The sequence below is a fragment of the Pogoniulus pusillus genome, chromosome 5 (assembly GCF_015220805.1).
Source record: "Pogoniulus pusillus isolate bPogPus1 chromosome 5, bPogPus1.pri, whole genome shotgun sequence".
In the NCBI taxonomy this organism is placed as follows: Eukaryota; Metazoa; Chordata; class Aves; order Piciformes; family Lybiidae; genus Pogoniulus; species Pogoniulus pusillus.
This window is the reverse complement of record NC_087268.1, coordinates 16,060,275-16,079,709: the sequence shown is the minus strand read 5'-3', so window position 1 is coordinate 16,079,709 and position 19,435 is coordinate 16,060,275. Positions and strand designations below refer to the sequence as shown.

Genomic DNA, 19,435 nt, shown 5'->3' with positions numbered 1-19,435 from the left:
TCTGTGGTAAAGGGTTGGACTTGATGATCTGTGAGGTCTCTTCCAACCCTGATGATACTGTGATACTGTGAAAGGCTCACAACAGAGCTGACAGGTGACCACAGGAGATGGTCCATTTTTTGCAGGAATCTCAAACCCTAAGAAGTTTGAGAGGAGGGGGATGCAGTCAGGTCCAGTAGGACAATAGTTTTGGCTTCAATGGAAAAAATGCAAGAGAGTTCTGTGGCAGGGTGGAGTTTATCAGAAAGCCTTCTCAGGCCTGGAAAGACTGCAAAGCTGCCTTACAGGCAAACAGCTGTGCATATGTCTGTGCTAGGATACTTAATGTTAATTTGGCTGCAATACTAGCAATTATTTCTGAAAAAGCAGGGAGATTTGAGAAGATACTGAAAGCCTTAAGAAAAGTGAGTGACCTTCAGAAAAGAAGTGATCCTGTAAGTAAACATCTTTTTGGCTTGATTTCTGTCCTCAGCAAAATAATGAAGTACTTGGAAAATAGTTAAAGATCGTAGTTAATGGAACTGTAAGCAATAGCAAGCACACAGAGAAAATCCATGGCCAGACAAATGCAAGTGCTTTTTGTACTGGAAAAGTGTAAATGTGGAAGACAAAGAGCGACTACAGTATGTGGATTGTAGCAAAATGTTGGATAGCTTTACCTTTTCTAGTAACTCAGGTGAATTTAGAGAGCAATATTGGAAAGTAGAGTGAAAACTCTCCTTGGAAGCTTGAAACCACCAAGGCTTCCCCAACCTGATGGCTCATATGATTTTGAAGGTGTCGTGGTAGGCCTGATGGGCCAGAAATAAGTTTATGCATGTACTGGCTTGCCCAGGCATGTTTTTCTCCTGTGGTAAACAAGGTACACACACTTAGCTTGTGCCTGCCTTGTGCAAGGCCTATGCTTTTCCCAAATTTGGGTAAAGCAAGCCTATGGCTTCATCAGATATGGTCAGGCTTGGATAATTGATATTCTGATTGGCTATTCTGTGGAACTTTTCATCATTTTACTCTGTTTCATCTTAATAAAAATTGATTTCTCAGAAAAAGAGAAAAGCTAAAGCCTACAGTTCTTTTAAGGAGTGGGTAAGGAGGGGAACTATCTTTTCTGGCTATCTCTAATCATGCCCTCAGTCACTTTCTTATCTATTTCTGAACTCGCTGCTGGGCACACATGTCAAACATTACAGCAATGTCTACACCACCGGGAAAGTTGCACATCTCTTTTGTCAATATATATGCCATGGGCAACTGGTTCAGTCAAATGCCACTTTCAACTACAGGCCAGTCATCTTTTTGGAAGTGGACTATTGGTTAGAGAGTTCTTGGAGTTCCTTGAAGAGAAGAACAGAAGGTGCTAAGGAGAGCACGGGAAAACAACTCCTTCAGTTGCTAGCTTCCTATTGAATCCTAAATGTAAAATATCCTCTCTGTGCCTGGCTGTTGGGGTTGGGAGTGTATGTGACATCCAACCCAGGAAAGAGTTGCTTAGCAACTGTGTCCTGCCCTCAGGCTGCCCGCAGCTGCCTGTGATGTTCTGCTTTGATGATGGAAATTCTTCCATCTTGTGTTCTGGGGCCTCTCGGTGTGTATCCCGCTGGGTATATGTTGTGTGCATAGATTTTCTATCGAACTTGTCTGATCTTACCAGCTTAGATGCCAAACTCACCTGCTCTTGCAGTTAGAATTCTTCTTTGCTAATTAATGGCAAGGCTTGTTTTTCTATCACCTGGGTTGCACACAAAACTTGTACGACTTGAGGGCAGCTGATTTGACGGCCAGTTAGATAAACTGCTTCTTTTGTTTCTCCAGGTGTTCTTGGGTGACTTTCCTGTTGGAGGGCTAAGCAAAACAGCCTAAACAAAAGAAGGGACTTGCACTGAGTCAACCCAGAGATCGATAAAGCAATTTAAAGAATAAAGTTTACATAACTCATACTCACTCAATATGATGCAATAACTTATTGCTGTCACCGTGAGCCAGCAATACGCCCTTGTGGCCAAGAAGGCCAGCAGTGTTGTAGGGTACATTAAAAAGATTGTGGCCAGCAGATTGAGGAAGGTGGTTCTTCTCTTCTACTCTGCCCTGGCAAGGCCCTGCTAAAAGTACTGTGTCCAGTTCTGGAAATCCCAGTTCAGGAAGGACAGGGTGCTACTGATGGCAGTCCAGGAGAGAGCCACCAAGATGATGAGGGGATTTGAGCATCTGTCTTAGTAGGAGAGACTGAGAGACATTGGATTATTTTGCTTGACAAAGAGAAGACTGCGAGGGGATCTTGTCAATGCTTATAATAAGTCTGGAGGTCATGAAGCTGGGGCTGGGCTCTTCCCAGTGGTAGCCAGTGATAGGACAACGGGCAATTAGAATACAGGAAGCTTCACTAAAGCTTAAGAAAGGACTTCTTTCCTTTGAGGAAAGCATTGGACCAGGCTGCCCAGAGAGGTTGTGGATTCTCCTTCTCTGGAGACTTTCCAAGCCTTCCTGGAGATACTACGGTGCAACCTGCACTAGGCATACCTGCATTGGCAGGAGGGTTGGACTAGATGATCTCCAGAGGTCTCTTTCAACCCATACCATTGTGTGATTCTTCTTTCAATGAACACATTTACTTGGCTGACGTGAGGGTACAGAGCAACAGATGGGTTTGAAAACAGCTGAGTTGGTGGAATACACTGCAGTTGCTGATCACTGCCTTCATTGTGCTGGTGGTGCCATGCCTCAAAGACTTGCCAGTTCAGCTGCTTGTCTTATTGCCCCTTCTTTGTTTCAGTCTAAATGAGATAGTCTGGACCTACGAGTTGTTCAGAACAATATTACTCTAAGAGTGCTGAGTCAGCCAAGTGTGTGGACAGACATTTAAAAACCCATGTCTCCCTTGTGTGCTACCTCTGCTGACAGCTCTTTGGAGAGGTAGCATGCAAAGGTGCTGAAGATCAGAGTAGAAAATGGAAACAGACAATTCTAACTGTGTTTAGGTGAGGACTTGTTTGTTTCCCACCGTGCTTTCTCAAGATCATTGTCAGACTCTCCACAGGAAGAATTTTTTCCCCTGCTCCTACTGTCTCTGGGGAACTGTTTGATAGGCACAATGGATTTCCTTGCAAGCACTTTAAATAATTTCAAGAGCTTTAAATCCCAGAGGGTGGTTAATTCCAAGCTGAAGCTGCTCAGCAGTTCAGGTCAGACCCCAGGAGACAGCCCATCTGATGAATGAGTTCACCATCCAGGGCAGGGAATGCCTCAAGTACCTTAAATGATAATGTTGTTATTTGTAAACACATGGTAAGATATTTTGCCTGCATTATGTTATTACCATAATCATTACTTTTACTAGTACTCTGCAGGCTTTGCCAAACAGTTCTCATTTATCCTTCTTGAGGCTATTACTGTTTCCAGAAATCATGAGATAAGTGAAAGGAGAAGAAGAGTGGAGAGTGAAATGAGTTGTCCTGGCTCATTCAGGAGGCTTGTGGCAGTACCTGCAGCTGCTGTCTGGAATCATCAAACCCGTTCTCAAGGACCTTCTTTTTCTGAGACTTTCCCCTAGAGATGGCAATTGTGGAGGTTGCAACACTTTAGAACTATGTCTCTTTTCACAGAATGATAGAATCAAGCAGGTTGGAAGAGATCTCCAAGATCATCCAGTCAAACCCAGCACCCAGCCCTGGTCAATCAACTAGACCATGGCACTAAGTGCCTCAGCCAGGCTTTTCTTTAACACCTCCAGGGATGGTGACTCCACCACCTCCCTGGGCAGCTCATTCCAATGTAAGTCACTCTCTCTGTCAAAAACTTCCTCCTAACATCCAGCCTAGACCTCCCCTGGCACACCTTGAGACTTTGTCCCCTTGTTCTGTTGCTGGTTGCCTGCAGAAGAGACCAACCCCCATCTGGCTACAGCCTCCCTTCAGGTAGTCGTAGACAGCAATGAGGTCTGCCCTGAGCCTTCTCTTCTCCAGGCTGCACACCCCCAGCTCCCTCAGCCTCTCCTCACAGGACTGTGCTCCAGGCCTTTCACCAGCTTTGTTGCCCTTCTCTGGACATATTTCAATCCCTCAACTTCTCTTTTGAATTGAGGAGCCCAGAACTGGTGTGAGTGAACATTTTCTTCTTGTTTTATACATCTATGTTTCTATATGGCATATGATTTGACTCCCAAATCTCTCTCATTCACTTTGTCCTTGGTGGGAAAGGCTAAGGTATGGATAACAAGAGTAGTGTGCAAACAGTTGACCTTGCAAGCAACCTGAGAGTCTGGTGTGCTAGGGAAGAAGAGATAGGACGTAGCTGGGTGAGAGAGAGAAACACCGTGGAAAGCATTCTGCTTGCTACCTTGTTCTCTTCTAAGAGTACTTAAAATCCTATTTCCCTTGCTGTAAAAAGTGGTAGGTTAAGAAACCCCCCCCTCCCCCCACTATCAAAATTTCTCAAACCAGCACAGACAGCTTGGAAGTAAGATAGAGCTCTATTTACAGCAAAGCAGAGTTTACAAGCATATATACACAATGTATTTACAAGTATTTACAGTTATATACAATCTACAAATAATACAGAAATCCAATCTCCCTCCCAGACAAAGCAGCTGCTCAGAAGGGACTCAAAACCACCATCTCTCTCTCTCCCAGACAGATAAACAATCAGCAAAGCTTACTATGGTGTGGTCAGCAGGAGCAGGGAGGTCATTCTGCCCCTGTACTCTGCACTGGTTAGACCACATCTTGAGTACTGTGTTCAGTTCTGGGCCCCTCAGTTTAGGAGGGACATTGAGATGCTTGAGCATGTCCAGAGAAGGGCAACGAGGCTGGTGAGAGGCCTTGAGCACAGCCCTATGAGGAGAGGCTGAGGGAGCTGGGATTGGTTAGCCTGGAGAAGAGGAGGCTCAGGGGTGACCTTATTGCTGTCTACAACTACCTGAAGGGAGGTTGTGGCCAGGAGGAGGTTGCTCTCTTCTCTCAGGTGGCCAGCACCAGAATGAGAGGACACAGCCTCAGGCTGTGCCAGGGGAAATTTAGGCTCGAGGTGAGGAGAAAGTTCTTCACTGAGAGAGTCATTGGACACTGGAATGGGCTGCCCGGGGAGGTGGTGGAGTCACCGTCCCTGGGGCTGTTCAAGGCAGGATTGGACGTGGCACTTGGTGCCATGGTCTAGCCTTGAGCTCTGTGGTAAAGGGTTGGACTTGATGATCTGTGAGATCTCTTCCAACCCTGATGATACTGTGACACTGTGATATTAGAGTAGAAATGAAAACAACAAGGGCTCTGAGGCCAAGAGGGCACAAATTGTTTATACTTTGGCTTTTTATCCCTTTTAGCAAACCAATGAATGATAAAGAGTCTATCATTATTTTTGTTTTACAACCAATGGCCTAATTTCTCTCATTAGAATATTCCAATTAGCCTTAAACCAGCACACCTGCAGAGAAAATGCTGTCACAAATCAAGTGACTCCAGTCCAGCCTACAGAGGAACTCTGCATGGTACATTTGTTATTGCAGTGTCTGAGGCCGGACAGTTACCTGTCAGAAAAGGGTTCTTTTCAAATCTAATGAGTCCTAACTGGAAACATTGCTACTTCTAAGGCCACGCAAAATAGACAGTGCTCTTCAGTCCTGGCAATGCAAGTTAGTGAAAGGAGGAGAAAGGATGGATGAAGTATGAAGTATATGGAAGGAGAGTGTCAGAAAAGGACCAGAATGGAGAAAGAAGGTAGGACGTTATGTAAAATAAGATAGGTAGTTCATAGAAAAAGGCAAATTCTTTTGTTGGACCAACTGATACAACTGCCAACAGAACAAAACAAAAAGCCAACATCAAAACCCCAAACCAACAAACAATCAAATGGCTAGGGATTTTGCACAACAGCCAGAAAACCTGATGTGGTCCCTGCTGGAAACCACATTCACAGGGTGATGTACCACAGGAGAAGGTGGCTACCACACCATCTTGACTTTCAAAAGTCTGGGGTCCTTTCAGACTTTTCTCTAATGAACATAGTCATCCTTGTCTATTTATGACTTAGAAGAAGACATATTCCCATTTAATACATTATGAATAGTGAAACATCTCTCTGGTGCTGTGGAGGATCCTTAACTCTCAGGAACAGCTCTGTGCAGATCCGTGATGGTGAAAAGGCTATGACGTACCCAGCTGTAGGGCAAAAGTGGAAGCAAGCAATTTACTGGAGAGACAGGTCATTGATTGGTTGATAATGAAACTTTGTAGGATAGAGTCACTGACACTAGCAATCCTACTCTTCATCCCTTCTCCTCGTCTTCAACTACTTCCAGGTGCCAGAGCAACTCTACATATGAAGAAGAGGCTCAGGGGTGACCTCATTGCTGTCTACAACTACCTGTAGGGAGGCTGTAGCCATGTGGGGGTTGGTCTCTTCTGCCAGGCAACCAGCAACAGAACAAGGGGACACATTGTCAAGTTGTGCCGGGGGAGGTCTAGGCTGGATGTTAGGAGGAAGTCGTTGCCAGAGAGAGTGATTGGCATTGGAATGGGCTGCCCAGGGAGGTGGTGGAGTTGATTGGCCAGGGCTGGGTGCTAGGTTGGACTGGATGATCTTGGAAGTCTCTTCCAATCTGGCTGATCCTATGAAACTATTAAGCTTGTCTGGACAGTGCAGCCACACTGGGAACTAGAAAGGAAAGGAACATGAAAGTTATGCAGCAGAGTAGGGAACAGTCTGGCATAAGCATGAATAAGTATCTAGTGCAGAGAGCTTGTTTTCATTCCTTGCAGCAGGCTCCATGTTCACCAGAGCTACTCAGCTGTCTGAATGTGTACATAAAGCAGTATTATAAATCTGTGGTGCTACACTCACGTTTTTATTCCTATTACACTATATACATATTTTATTATGTTTATCATTAATATTCAGCATGGGGTATTAACAGGAGTCAGCAGCAGTCAGTTCTGCTATAGCTTCTCCAATAAGCTCTCAAAAGGGACTTCTGAAAGCTGAGACCTCTTCATTTCTGCCGTGCCTCATATGAGCTCCCTCTAATGCTCATGAGAATGTGCTGCGTTTCCTCATCCCTTCTCATCACATTCAGATACAGTCAGGAACAAGCACACAACATTTTCACATGAGCTCAGACTTTGTCTAGCAAGATAAAAAGTGATTAGGAGTACAATTACTGTTGTTTTGGGTCTTTTGGCTGTGAAATTATAAGGTGGCTCCCTCAGCCTTTTCATTTTAATAATAGTAAATTATTGATTAAATCACACAGAAGAGGAGAGAAAGGAGAATTACTGCTACTGCATGGAGCAGGCATGATGGGAAGAGGTAGAATATAGGCAAACAAGAAGTTTAGAGTCTGGAGTCTGATTTGAGGAATTATTTGATTCTTTAATTATTGCATTTTAAGCAGGCTTTGGAGAAAATATCTCTCCCCTTTCTTTGTCTGTCATATGCAAGCATATCCTGGATACATCTATTTGCTTCTCTTTCCTACTTCAGCACAGCTCTGAGACAGCTGGAAGCTACAAAGGTGTTCTGGTTAATGAGACAAGCAAAAAGTCCTCTGTGCCTCATAGTGCTTCAGAGAAATCTCTGTTATCCCACAGGTCACCACAGCCGAACTCCTCTGTTGCTGAGACAGCAAAGTTCCACCAGGGCTTTGTTTTTTTTTCTTGCTAAAGTAAGGGATAGGCCCAAAGACAGTCTAGGAAGACATAACTAAATGGGAGCCATTTGAGGAAGAGCCTTTAAAAAACAAACAAAACCAAACCAAAACCTTGTAACGATCATACCGGTGCTTCAGTGGCAGGATATTTTCTTCCTTCCTTCCCTCCTGAAACCCTTCCTTCCTTCCTGAAATCCCTCCTGAAACCCTCTCTTCCTTCCTGAAACCCTTCCTGAAACCCACCCTTCCTAAAACTCTTCTTCCTTCCTGAAACCCTTCCTGAAATCCACCCTTCTTTCCTGAAATCCTTCCTGAAACTCTTCTTCCTTCCTGAAACCCTTCCTGAAATCCACCCTTCTTTCCTGAAACCCTTCCTGAAACCCACCCTTCCTAAAACTCTTCTTCCTTCCTGAAACCCTTCCTGAAACCCACCCTTCCTGAAACTCTTCTTCCTTCCTGAAATCCTTCCTGAAACCCACCCTTCCTGAAACACTTCCTTCTTCCTTCCTGAAACCCACCCTTCCTGAAACTCTTCTTCCTTCCTGAAATCCTTCCTGAAACCCACCCTTCCTGAAACACTTCCTTCTTCCTTCCTGAAACCCACCCTTCCTGAAACTCTTCTTCCTTCCTGAAACTCTTCCTGAAACCCACCCTTCCTGAAACTCTTCTTCCTTCCTGAAACCCTTCCTGAAACCCATCCTTCTTTCCTGAAACCCTTCCTGAAACCCACCCTTCTTTCCTGAAATCCTTCCTGAAACCCACCCTTCCTGAAACTCTTCTTCCTTCCTGAAACCCTTCCTGAAACCCACCCTTCCTTTCTGAACCCACCCTTCTTTCGTTCCTGAAACCCTTCCACCTTTCCCTCCCTCCTGAACCCCTACCTTCCTCCTTTTTTCATTTTTCCCCTGTGACCTCCCCATGGTTCACAGTACTATTGATGAAGAATCCTCCTCAGGTGTTCTCTGTCTGTTTTACCTCCTGGTGTGAATTGTGCCTAACCAGCTGCTGCTCTTTGAGTCCTCTTTCCTCTTCTCTGCCTTACAGAATAGTCCCATCATTAGCACTGCTGCCTTGCTGCTGCCAGTGCTAGCTGTCAGGCTGACATTGCCACTCAGCTCTCACATCTCCTTCAGCTTACCCTTTCATCTCTCTTGTTTGTATGCTTGGACTTGACCAAATCTCAGCTCCACTGTAACTTCCTACCTCTGCAAGCTGCACACAAGGAACTGTCTGTGCCTGGGTGAGCTGCTCTTCCTCTTCCTTGTGTGGAAGCAGCATGGATCGTTTTGCAGGGTATTCATCGCAGAACTCAAGGCACTGACATTATACTCTTCATTATGCTTCCTGAGCAAAGGCCTTTTTTTCTCCATGTCTCTGTTTCACAAGGTGTAAAATAAAAAGGGTAATGCTGAGCTGCTTTTTTAAAACATTTTGAGTTCTGTGAGTGAAACTGTCAGGTAAGTCCAGGGAACAATTTTCTGTATGCTTCTCCTAGAGCCACGTTGTATTGAGATCTCTCATTTGCGCTAGTCAAGACTTCCTCATCAATATTTCCCACCAGCTTCATGCTCCAGCATCCCAGGCACACACATACACAATCTGCCTTTGCCTCATCCACTCCTTAGTGAGAATCACAGGATGTTCATCACTAACTCTTCACACTCTGACCTGTTTACAGTTATTGCTTGCATTGTTCACCTATTGATTGGTGTTGAGGAGAGGTAATTCCCAAATGAAGTGTCCAGATTTGAGGTGCTTTTCTGATTTATTTTCCTCAAATTCTGTGCCAAGAGTAGAGGTCAGAAGGATCGGGATGGGCTCTTTTCAGTGGTGCCCAATGGTAACACAAGGGTCAGTGAGTACAAACTAGAACACAGGAGGTTTCACCTGCACTTAAGGAAAGATCTCTTTCCTTTGAGGCTGTCGGAGCACCATGCCAGGGTGCCCAGAGAGGTTGTTGAGTTTCCTCTTCTGGAGAACTTCAAAACCCACTTGAACGTATTACTGTGCAACCTGTTGTAGATGAACCTGCTTTTGAAGGGTTGAACTAGATGATCTCTGGAGTCTTTTCCAACTCCTACAATGCTGTGACCTGCAACAGAGTGTAATTGTACCAGTTTCCATCAATGACACACTCATGCCTTCTCCAGTTGTTGCTCCTTCCCACCCTTCCACCTCTCCATCACACTTGACTGCAGTTCCCACCCTTCCACCTCACCGTCACACTTGACCCCAGGCACCTTCTGATTGCTCCTTAGCTCTCCATTCCCCACTACCACTGCTTCCTTGCTCAGTCACTGCCCCTTCTGTTTCCTCTCTGCCTGCTCCTGTCTTGTTTCTCTCCACCTGCAGTCAGGACCCCCATCCATGTGCCGTGTGTGCAGTACTGCAGCTAGGCAGACCTTTATCTGCTCTTAGCTCTCAGCCTTAGTGAGACGCAGGATTCTCTGTGTGAAGTATGCTTCAAGGAAATAAATTGTTCCGGGTAGTTTTCCGTCAAGCCAACTTACTGCGTCAAAAAGAGCCGTTTTTAGCTGCTCTAATATGGTCTTTCCATCACCACTTGATGGTGCTCTTGGACACAGCAATTTTTTATTGCGCTGCAAGAAGGGTCAGTGCAGTCACTGCCTCCGTATTTAGCCGCCAGTTCTGAGGAGCAGGAGTATCTCAGAGCTCAGTCCTAATCCAAAACTAACTTCAAAAGTCTATCTAAACATTTGTTTAATTATTATTTTACTTCAAGGTAGGAAGCAGAATTTGAAGCTATTACCCGTTAGGGTAAAAATTGTTTTCTTTGTTTCTATTCTTTTTGTATCCACTGAGTTATTTTCTCTCTCTATTTTTGATTCCGTGTCCCACTTTGGTTTTATTTTATTTTTTCCTTTTATTTTTCTCTTTCCCCCCTTTTCTTCTGTTTTCTTTCCTTTTTTTCACAGGATCACAGGATATTAGGGGGTTGGAAATTACTCAAAGAGATCATCAAGTCTAACCCCCCTGCCAGAGCAGGACACCACCATCTAACACAGATCACAGAGGAACACAATCAGACAGGCCTTGAAAGTCTCCAGAGAAGGAGACCCCACAACCTCTCTGGGGAGCCTGTTCCAGTGCTCTGTTCCCTTTTTTTTCCCCTGTTCCCTTTTTTTTCCCCTGTTCCCTTTTTTTTCCCCCTGTTCCCTTTTTTTTTTCCCTGTTCCCTTTTTTTTCCCCTGTTCCCTTTTTTTTCCCCTGTTCCTTTTTTTTCCCGTTCCCTTTTTTTCCCCTGTTCCCTTTTTTCTTTCCTGTTCCCTTTTTTCTTTCATGTTCCTTTTTTTTCCCCTGTTCCTTATTTTTCCCTGTTTCTTTTTTTCCTTCTCATTTTCTTTTAACCTTTTTTCCTTTCTCCTATTCTTTCTTCTTTTTTTTTCCCATTCTTTTCATCTTCATTGTCTTCATCTTTGTCTTCATCTATCTCACCTTTCAACTTTTGTTTCTTTCATGTTGCTTTCACTCATTCTTTTCCCCCAATGCCTCTTCCGTGATTCCCAGAAAAATCTTCCTGCTTCTATCAGCTTTTATCTGCTTTCCCTTCCTCACTTTTTCCTCTGTGATTCTCCCTTTAAAATTCACAATCTTAACTATACAGTCCCAGTAAGTTGTAATGGAACCTCAATGTGATTTTCTTCCTTGTGCCTCTGAAATTCTTGGATCTTGAGTCTTTTGGCTTCTGCTCCATTCTCAGCTACTTTGCATTAAATAAATCTAAGTAACTTCAAGCTTGCTCTCTTTAACTGTGTCTTTCCTTTGCCCATGATTGACTAGAAAGAAAAAGCTATGTTGTTGGGAGGAAAAGCATTCTCTCCAAGCTAACAGAGGAGTGATAGTATAGAGCACCTCAGACAAATTCCCTGAGCCAGAGAAATGGAAAGAAATATATGAACTGTGGAGAATAATATCCCCTCGGAAGGTTCACAACAATTCAAGTGATGAGTTCATATTATTGAGTCTCAGAAGCAGAGCATCATGTAGCTTTGGTTACTGCAGAGGATCACCAACACTTTTTAGCTTGGGATAAGTTTCATTTTTGTAGATAAAAGGTTAATTGCTCTTATAAACTGATAGCAAGCTGTTATCCAAGCCAGAGGCCATGCAAAAACTTTAGCCATGCAGAGAAGACAACTTCAGTGGGTGATGAAAATATAGGGAGAGTGTGTATAGATGTGAAAGAAACAGAGAGAGAGAATAAATCTTTACACAAACAGGGAGGAGGAAAAGAGTTGAAGCACAGTCTGTTTAAGCAGCTGGTAGCCTGACCCTAAAGAAAAGCTTAGAGAGTTTGATGATGTAAGCAAAGAAACTGTCTCCAGCTTATTTGATTTCTCCTGCATGGAAAAAAACAAGACTCCATGCATTCTTTGAACATAAACAAGATGTCATAAAAGACTTCCCCCCCCCCCAACTCCAGATTCCCCTAGAATAACCCACAAGACCTTGAATTTTGGTTAGTGGAATGAGGGCAAGAGGGAAAATGATGCTATGAATTTTTTAATAAAAAATCAGAGCTAGAAAATGTGTTTTATCTGGGAATCTCAAAGCAACATCTAAAGCAGAGCTTTCTTTTCCTCGTTTGATAGAAATGAACACTGAGGCCATCCTCTGAGGTGTTTTGACAAGGGACCTCTCATCACTTTCAGAAATTGAATCCTTGGCTCCCCATCCCTGCCTACAGCTATGCACCATGTTGCCTAACATGCTCTCAGGAGTCCAAAAGCACGGAGAGGGAAGAGTTTTCTGCTGGTTAAAGATAAGGACTCTCAACTTTCACTCTGAGCAGTTTTACTGTGTGGTTTTGAACAAGTTGTTTGGATTTTGCTGTCATTTGCAGTGACGTAAATAGGTTGGTTCTGCCTTAAAATGGGAGCTTCAGGATCAGCTCTCAAGGTCTTACCTGAAAGAAACTCATAGGTGTGCCTAAAGTTACCAAATTTCTCCTTTGAGTCAGGAACTGTGTTGCAAAACATCACGAAGGCAATGCAGTTGGTGGGCCAGACTTGCTATGTACATGAAGCAATGTTACAGTCCTCTAATCCAGTCCCTTATGTCCAAACCTGGCTTATTTTCTCGAATCACAGAATGGCAGGGGTTGGAAAGGACTTCTGGGAATCATCTAGTCCAACCCCTCTGCTAAATCAGGTTCACCAAAATCAGGTTGCACAGGGACACATCCAGGCAAAATTGGAAAGTCTTCTTAGAAGGAAACTTCTTATTACTGTCTACAACTACCTGAAGGGACATTGTAGCCAGGTGGGGGGTGGCCTCTTCTCCCGGGTAACCAGCAATAGAACAAGGGGACACAGTCTCAAGTTGTGCCAGGGTAGGTATAGGCTGGATGTTAGGAGGAAGTTCTTCACAGAGAGAGTGATTGGCATTGGAATGGGCTGCCCAGGGAGGTGGTGGAGGCACCGTCCCTGGGGGTCTTCAAGAAAAGACTGGATGAGGCACTTAGTGCCATGGTCTAGTTGATTGGATAGGGCTGGGTGATAGGTTGGACTGGATGATCTTGGAGGTCTCTTCCAACCTGGTTGATTCTATGATTCTATGATTCACAACCTCTCTTGGCAGCCTGCTCCAGTATCCTCACAGAAATAAATTTTTCCTTTTGTTTAGGTGGAACCTCCTGTGTTCTAGAGTGTGCCTGTTTCCCTTGTCTGATCACTGGGTACCACTGAAATGAAGTTTCTAAGCCATGATGTTCCCATAAATCTGAAATACAGGAGATAGTCCTCTGACTGGGGTGTGATATTGTGACTGAATCCATGTGAGTGAGAGCAGAGTCAGTCTCCCAGCATTTATGATTGCAATAACACCGACTTAGTGGGGCATTCTGATGGTTATTGAAGGACTGCAATGTATTTTGAAACCTGTGGATGACAGTGGGTGAACATAATGAGCATTTTCCTCCTTTAGTTCTGTATCTGGATCTCAAAGTACTCCATTAGCATTATTAAACTCCGCAGTTCTGTGTGAGAGTGTTAAGTAATTCAATGAATTCACAGTTGTAGGAATAATTTTTGGTTGTCTCTAGAGGCTGAGGGAGCTGGGGATGTGCAGCTTGCAGAAGAGGAGGCTCAGAGGTGACCTCATTGCTGTCTACAAATACCTGAAAGGAGGCTGTAGCCAGGTGGGGGTTGGTCTCTTCTGCCAGGCAACCAGCAACAGAACAAGGGGACAGAGTCTCAAGTTGTGCCAGGGGACATCTAGGCTGAATGTTAGGAGGAAGTTGTTGTCAGAGAGAGTGATTGGCATTGGAATGGGCTGCCCAGGGAGGTGGTGTCCCTGGAGCTGTTGAATCAAAGCCTGGCTGAGGCACTTAATGGCATAGTCTAGTTGATTGTCTAGGGCTGGATGCTAGGTTGGACTGGATGATCTTGGAGGTCTCTTCCAACCTGCTTGATTCTATGATTCTGTGATTCTATGGTGACTTCTCTTTTCATTGCAGCACCAGTGATATAACTCAGGTCCTCTTGTTCCAAAAGAACAGGCATCTGCCACTTATAAAACCCCAAACCCCATAGCATCTGCATTAATTATGACAGTGTAGGGATCCTGTTTAACAAATTGAGTCTAACCACAAAACAGTGTGCCAGTGCAGCTGGAGTGTCTTAGCAGTCCACTGGCACCACCTCCCATCCAGCTTTGTGAGGGAATTGGACTTACCTCAGAAGCAGTCCTGTGTGGGACACCTTGGAATAGGATCAAAGTCTCTTTGAGTTTGGCTTTGCTTAAGGAAGCAAAACAAAAACAGAGGTACTTTTCAAACATGACCTTTTAATTTGTGCTTCCTGTTAGTGGGTTGCAAAACATTTATGCAATTGCTTCCTGAATTCCCTGCTGGAGACATCTGCTTTCATCTTTGCAGTAATGAAAATGAAAGAGTAAATTCCTGGCTTTAATCCTCCAAATCACCTCTACATTAGATGTCTATTAAGACTGTGCCACTATCATAGCAGAAGGGAACTACTGGAGAGAGCTCAATGGAGGGCAGTGAGGATGATGAGGGCATTGAAACATCTCTAATACAAGGACAGGCTGAGAGACCTGGGCCTCTTTAGCCTGGAAAAGAGGGGGTCTTATTGATGCTTATCAATATCTAAAGGGGAGAGGTCATCAGAATAGCATTGGGCTCTTCTCAGTAGTGCCCAGTGGTGGGAGAAGGGGCAACGAGTACAAACTAGAAGGTTTCACTTGAAACTTCTGTACCTTGAGCGTGTCAGAGCACTGGACTGAGCTGCCAAGAGAGTTTGTGGAGTCTCTTTCCCTGAAGACTTTTCAAACTTGCCTGGATATGCTCCTGTGCAACTTGCTTCAGATAAACCTGCTTTAGCAAGGGGATTGGACTAGATGATCACTATAGGTCCTTTCTAGCCCCTAGCATTCTATGATCCTATGATCTCCATAATGCCCTACTTGGCAGCCCACTTCAATGAGACTGTCCCTACTCTAACCCTCTGCTTCACCTCAGCTTAGATCCAGTTTCTTCAGAGCTCTTTTGCTAGAGCTGCCCAGCCTCTGCCCTGGAATGTCTTCAAAAGGATACTGTCACATCTTATCAGTTCCCGTACTGAAAGTACCGTACAGGCTCCACTACAGGCCCTTGTCATCCTAAAGATAGTTATATCCCTCACATGCTATGAGGAGAACAATGGGATAAAGGTAAATTGAGGGTATATTCCTTCCACTCGCTTTTCCCCATGGGCAGGCATGTCGATATGTTCAAGTGCAATCAGAAATAACTCTGAACTGGTCCTATCTGAAATAGCAACCATCATTTTCTGCAAGTGGGGCACCGAGCAACAGAGAAAATAATGTAACCTCTTAGGAGGAAGATCTTACCAGAGAGAGTGATTTGCCTTTGGAGTGGGCTGCCCAGGGAGGTAGTGGAGTCACCGTCCCTGGAGGTGTTCAAGAACAGACTGGATAAGGCACTTAGTGCCATGGTCTACTTGATTGGACAGGGCTGGGTGTTAGGTTGGACTGGATGATGTTGGAAGTCTCTTCCAACCTGATCTATTCTATGAGTCTATGTCTGGAGGACTGCTGGCTTCTGCCTCATCAGGCATGGGGGATATATGGACTTCAACATGTTGATCTTACCATAGTTTACAGCGTTGAGATTTGAATAAGCATGTCAGGGTATTAAGCAGAAGACCCTATGTGGGTGGTAGCAGTAAATCTCTGTTCTCAGAGCTGCTCCTTGACTGTTCTCTGGAGAGTCAAATCAATATTTATTTTCGCATCTGTTGCACTCTTGCCAGTCATGACCAGATGAAACAATATATATATATATATATATATATATACTCACATACATAGGCAGGAACATGTATATAAATATATATACACACACACATATGTGCATAAATAGGGCATTTGTATGACAGGGTTAAAAAAACATGTAGACATGGTACTTCAGGATATGGTTTAGTGGGCATGGTGGTGGTGGCTTGGTAGTTGGACTTGAGGATCTCAGAGGACTTTTCCAACCTTAATGATTCTGCGATGCTGCAACCTGAGTGTGATTGTGGGATAAGAAAATAGTTCTGTAGAGGTGCACAGTGAATGCCAAGAGCTTCCACTATGACTCAAACTTCCAGTCTAGACCTCAGAAATGTTTTTTTTTCTTGACTTCAGGGTAAGTAATACACTTCTGCAGCACAGCTGTTGCACTGTGCAGCACTAGAGCAACAGGAGAGGGAAGAGGAATTTTCCTTTCACTTCATTGTATACCTTTGCAAATGATGACTGCTAGACTAAGGATAGGGCTGTTTGAGTTATGATTTCTCATCTGGGCCAGTGAGATTTATCTATATGTGCTTAGAACTGCTCTGAAAGAGCAGGCAGGGTTGCTACTTGTCTTGCTGTCATCACTGCCCAGCTCGGCACATCTCTTGCATCCCCCAGAGTTCCTGACAGCTCAGGACTTAGGGAGGGGACTGTTACTGAAGAGGTGAGCAGGAACAGGACAGGGAGGAAAAATGGGTAGGGCAACCTAAAACATCAAGAGAGCTCATATACAATCTTAGCTCTTTTACTCGTGCTCTGTGAGACTCCAAACAAATCACTCCCTTTATCAGTGCCTCAGTTTCCCTCTTAATTAAATGGAGACAATAATACACCATTCACAGAAGCAATGTGGTGAGACATCAGTCAGACTTGGATAAAAGGTGCTGCAGAAGAGCATCGTTAAAAGTCCACGGTGAAACCCCTCAAAACCTCCTGAACTGAGCCCTCTTGTCAACCTGGATATTTTCACTGCACCTTTGAAGATGAAACTCTGCCGCTTACACTACTTTGCTCCAATTCAGTAGGTTTAAAGAGGCCACAGGGGGAACTGTTAGAGTTAAAATGGATCGAAATTGTCTTTGAGCCTCTGGAATAATGAGTGTTTCCCTTTCTGTGCGCTTTTGGATCCAGATGAGATGCCGTTCAGTAGCTGTCATTCGGTTGCCTATGCCCTTCTGTTGCATTGAAACCTGAACTCCTAGGGTCACGCATTTGCAAGCAGATGAATGTGGCTTTGGAAGTACATTAAGCAAAACTCAGGTAGGAAATTTTAATTGCTTTTAAACTCAAAACTACATCTTGTTCTCCCCATCATAAACCATTCTGATTCTGCATTACACAGATGCTGGCTACTCTTATTACCTGCATTAAGGTGATGATCTTCTTAGTGTCTGGGCACATTTAGTGATTATTATTATTATTTCATATCTCAGCAGTGCCAAAAGGAGAGGTGAGAACATTAAGATGCTCGATTAAGACCTGATTCCCAGGCATGGCACAGGCTTTGTGTGTGAACTTTGGCATGCTGCTATGTGGCCTATCTTTCTGCTTCATTTTCTGATCTCTGAGATGACACTTTCCTACTTTACAGGGTCAATGCATCCACTGGTGTAGGTTGAGTCCTACAAATATTATACAAAGGGAAAAAACTCTGATTTGTGCCCAGTTGTGTTAGATGCTGTACAGGTTTCTGTGAGGCTGTGGCCCTGCCTTGCAGGGCAAGCAGATGAATGTGACAGTAACCTACCAAAGACATGTGAAGAAGAGGGAAAGATGCCATTCCTTTGTACCACAGGAGGTGAGGCTAACTTCAAAGGCTGGGCCCAGAGAGTGGTGCTGAATGGTGCCACATCCGGTTGGCAGCTGTCACTAGTGGTGCTCCCCAAGTATCAGTGCTAGGCCCGGTCCTGTTCAACATCAGGACCAGGCAATTGAGTCCAGCATCAGTAAGTTTGCAGATGACACCAAGCTAGGAGCAGCTGTGGAGCTGTTGGAGGGCAACAGAGCCCTGCGAAGGGATCTTGCCAGGCTGGATGGGTGGCAGAGGCCAATGGGATGAGATTTAACAAGGCCAAGTGCAGGGTTCTGCACTTTGGCCACAATAACCCCAAGCAGCACTACAGGCTGGGGACAGAGTGGCTGGAGAGCAGCCAGGAAAAAAGGGAGCTGAGGATACTGGTAGGTAGTAGCTGAAGATGAGGCAGCAGTGTGCCCAGGTGGCCAGGAGAGCCAATGGCATCCTGGCCTGGATCAGTATCAGTGTGGCCAGTAGGACAAGGGAGGTTATTCTTCCCCTGTACTCAGCACTGGTCAGGCCACACCTTGAGTGCTGTGTCCAGTTCTGGGCTCCTCAATTCAAGAGAGATGTTGAGATACTGGAATGTGTCCAGAGAAGGGTAATGAAGCTGGTGAGGGGCCTGGAGCACAGCCCTGTGAGGAGAGGCTGAGGGAGCTGGGGGTGTGCAGCCTGGAGAAGAGGAGGCTCAGAGCAGACCTCGTTGCTGTCTACAACTACCTGAAGGGAGGCTGTAGCCAGGTGGGGGTTGGTCTCTTCTCATGGACAGCCAGAAAGAGAACAAGGGCACACACCCTCAAGTTGTGCCCCCAGGGGAGGTCTAGGCTGGATGTTAGGAGGAAGTTGTTGGCAGAGAGAGTGATTGGCATTGGAATGGGCTGCCCAGGGAGGTGGTGGAGTCACGTCCCTGGAGGTGTTGAAGCAAAGCCTGGCTGAGGCACTTAGTGCCATGGTCTAGTTGACTGGCTAGGCCTGGGTGCTAGGTTGGACTGGATGATCTTGGAGGTCTCTTCCAACCTGGTTGATTCTATGACTCTAAACACCAGGAAGCGTTATGATAGGAGGGAGGATGAAGCACTGGAGAGGCTGCTTGTATGTACCATTGGCATCTCTGTCTCCACAGGGCTCAAAGGACAATTTCTCCCTAAACTGTTCATGGTTACAGGGAATTCAGACCCTGGACAGAGGGAGATTCTAGATATCTTTCTAAATACCTTCCAGCTCTGTTTTTAATACTTGATGACCACAGAGGGTCCCCTTAGAAGTAGAACTATGGCAGTTCTTTTTAATTTTTTTTTTTTTTTCATTTGTGGGATCCTAAAAAATATTTCAGGGGGATGGTGTTCTCCTTTAGCAACATCATGTTTGGCAGTCAGTTTATCACAGTATCACAGTATTATCAGGGTTGGAAGACACCTCATAGATCATCAAGTCCAACCCTTTACCACAGAGCTCAAGGCTAGACCATGGCACCAAGTGCCACATCCAATCTTGCCTTGAACAGCTCCAGGGACAGCGACTCCACCACCTCCCCGGGCAGCCCATTCCAGTGTCCAATGACTCTCTCAGTGAAGAACTTTCTCCTCACCTCAAGCCTAAATTTCCCCTGCTGCAGCCTGAGGCTGTGTCCTCTCGTTCTGGTGCTGGCCACCTGAGAGAAGAGAGCAACCTCCTCCTGGCCACAA

At 45.0% G+C, this 19,435-nt stretch overlaps 1 long non-coding RNA gene across 2 annotated transcripts in view; it reads left to right on the top strand.

Annotated features, from left to right (window-relative positions):
- LOC135175661 (uncharacterized) overlaps window positions 1-1,946 on the top strand; it is a 50,711-nt gene extending 48,765 nt beyond the window's left edge. Inside the window, exons 3-4 of one of the 2 annotated variants that reach the window (XR_010302429.1) lie at window positions 370-434; window positions 1,813-1,946. This is a non-coding gene — a long non-coding RNA (uncharacterized LOC135175661). Of the gene's footprint in view, window positions 1-366; window positions 435-1,812 lie in introns of both variants that reach the window. The other variant, XR_010302428.1, reaches the window with a different exon arrangement.
- The last annotated feature ends 17,489 nt before the right edge of the window (window positions 1,947-19,435 follow it).